Source organism: Frieseomelitta varia, unplaced genomic scaffold (assembly GCF_011392965.1).
Source record: "Frieseomelitta varia isolate USP_RPSP 00005682 unplaced genomic scaffold, Fvar_1.2 scaffold_207, whole genome shotgun sequence".
NCBI classification, from domain to species: Eukaryota; Metazoa; Arthropoda; class Insecta; order Hymenoptera; family Apidae; genus Frieseomelitta; species Frieseomelitta varia.
This window is the reverse complement of record NW_025109828.1, coordinates 470,856-473,980: the sequence shown is the minus strand read 5'-3', so window position 1 is coordinate 473,980 and position 3,125 is coordinate 470,856.

The window sequence follows — 3,125 nt, the reverse complement described above, 5'->3', positions numbered from 1 at the left end:
GAGTGAAAAAGAGTGAAATTGCAGTACTAAGTTTTAAGTTTCTGTAACTTTGCACTAACTATTTCGTTCTTTAACCCTTGGGCGTTGAATTTTATTCAACAGATAATAAAAGCAGAGTCCATACGCAGATAATTTTTATAATCACTAGGCTCATTCGTCTTCGGCTCTTTTAATTAACGTGGAATTGGAATATCTGTTCCTCTGGATCAACTATAATTTTCGTTTTAGCACTTAATTCCTAGTTTTTTTTATAATTAACTTCCTATTATTGATGGAACATTGAGAAACACGTGTTGGCATCACATAAAAAACTGAAGAATCGATGATGTGAAGGCAAAGTGACACGGATGCAGATTTCGTGAAATTTGGGAATCGATGCATGCATCGCTGGATGGTTGCGTGAGGGCTTTTAGAAATGTTGTTAACAGTTATTTTCAATTTTGAATGGAAGATCCTCGAATGGAAGAAACGATACCTGAAGCTCGAGAGGAGGAATCGATAAATCACGGGCTCGATGCTTTAAATCGAACGTAAAAATTATGCAACCATTATGCAATTCCGCGACGATCAATGGCCTCGGAGCCACGAAGCGGAGGAACGAAACGACGAAGGAGAAAAAGAAAGAGAGAGAGAGAGAGACGACGCAGCGGTTGCAAAAGAATGGCGTGTGTGCTTGTCTTCTTTGGTCGGTTCCTCGGCCAGCACCTGCCATGACTCACCGTCCGCTCCCCCGCAGAACTTCAACGGATTACAAAGACTTAAATACCGGTCTTCTGTCGAATATATAGAGCTCTTCGTCTCTTGGGCTGTACGGCACGCTGAATGCACGTTCGAGTTCACGCCAGCGAAAGAAACGTCGTCCTCCCTGGCCAGGGAGAGTGAGGCCGTAAAAACGTAGACGTCGTAGTCTCTGAGAGATTAGCGACTCGTTAAAGTTATGGCTCGTAAAATTTGCAAATTCCTGGTGTCGCGGCGGTTTCTCCTCCGCGTCGTTAAATTATCCTCGCGGGACATTTTTTTGTTTTTGCCCGTAACTGAGACTTGTTTTTCTACTTTTGGATCTACTAGATCTTTGTTGTCGGTGTTCGTTACTCTTGGACTGGATGATCTGGGAATTACTGGTAATTAATCCTTTAGTTACGATATCTATTGACGTATCGAAGATAATATGACACATTAAAAATACACTTTAGTCGTCGTGGCGAGTTTTGTCTATTTTTCTTTCCTATTCGACAGTGGAATATTTGTAAGATAAGAAATTATTGGCATCCTTTAAAATTTGAAGTTAGATTTTTGTTTGAACAAAATAAAGTTTGTTTCGAGAAAACATTCTGGGCCTTTGCCAACGTGTTGTCGAACGCTACAATTTCAAAAAGATTCCATTTCAAAACAGATTAACAGAAATAATCAGAGAATGATTCGATCAATGTGTACACTTTTGGCACAGGGTCCCGAAAGGATCGTTTGAGTTTTAAATCTACTCAAACAGAGTCAAGCCCAATTTTCCAGAGAAAGGTAATTGCGAAAATTTGTTGTGCCAAAGTTTCTGTCATTGCAATCCACTCGCAGCCCATTGAGAGGTTCTCCGCGATACACGGCGAGAGTTTGCGTATAAATAACAGGCTCGTGAGTGGTGAGCCTCGTGACAGGAGACAAAACACTGGGTCCCGGCGTTGGTTCCGAGATCTGCCGTTGATATCTTCACTAAACGAAGTGCCACCCAAGGTGTTAGTCGAGCTTAGAGAGATGGCACTGAACGATAGGCGTCACCGTTCCCTGCCGCATTAGCCATTTCGTGGCGGGGTGGCCTGATGCACCACGAAGGAAGCTGGATGGAGGAAGATAGGAAGCGAAAGATCGTGACAAGTGGGTGACAATAATGGCACGACAGCCTTGGAACCTCGGATGCTGCGTTGGTGGTCTGCGACTACGCTACGCGACGATCGTCTTCGCGTCATTGAAGAAAGTTTCGCGAAGATTCGATCGTAAAGGGCAAATCTGAGAGATTTTGGGCGCGCTCTGAATTTTTGATTTAAATTCGAACGTCACAACGACACCGTACAGTACCATCAGAGATCGGGGCAAGGTATAAATTGTGCTCGAATCGTTGGATAATATCGCGTGATTTACCGGTGGAAATGAAAGCTTCAATTTGTCAGCGAATAAAGACCAAAGGATCGTCGACACGACGGGGAGAGGCGTTGCTTTCGTTACAAATGCAATGAAACGCGTAATTAATCTTCGTAAACGATCGTTTACATACGCCCACCGTCGCACGCCGTCGTTATAATAATCGCGTATTCTTCGACGTGAAATTTATCGCCGATGACTATTACCCCCTAGAGATTGTAGGCTGGCAATAATTACCCCCGCGGTGTGCCGACGCCTCGACGCAATTTGCACGGATTTATTATTGACGTGTGTTTTATCGCCGGTATGCATCTTATAGATACATTAGCATTATACATCCGCGTCTGCCACTAGAGTTGCGAAACGCACTACTTACATTCCACCAGACGTGATCTGTCTGTCGAACGAAACGTTTAGCCGGCGTCTACACGTGTAGATTGCACGTTAAGGATGCCGTCGTGCATATCATTACGGATGCATGCACGTCTCTGCATATATTTCGTACTCACAATCAGTGTTTCAAACTGACGTTACAAAGGAGACATTATAATTTTCAAAGTTGAAAGAGACACGGCGGATCGATGCGCGAGAAATAAAAACCGGGAGAGAGGCTGTTAAGTCTCGTTCCATTTTCGTCGCTCGCACGGCGAATTGTACGTTGATCGACGTTCGGGAGATTTTCGCGGAGAGCGTGATGCAATTATCGAAGGAGCCGGGACAATGAGGGATCGCGCTTGATCGAGAGAAAGGTTTGGCTGCTGGCGGGGAGAGAGGGGAAGAAGAAGAAGAAGAAGAAGAAGAAGAAGAAGAAGAAAAAGAAGAAGAAGACGGTAGCCGCAAGAAAAGGAAGAGACCGTGTACACGGTTCCAGGAGCAAAAGAAGGAGTCGAGGCACAGCTGCGGTGCTCTGACGCGGTGCTCGTGCCACGAGCGAGGCGCAATCGTATGCACACGCCCCGGCGTGATTGTTCCGAGAACAGGAGGCCTGACCGGAG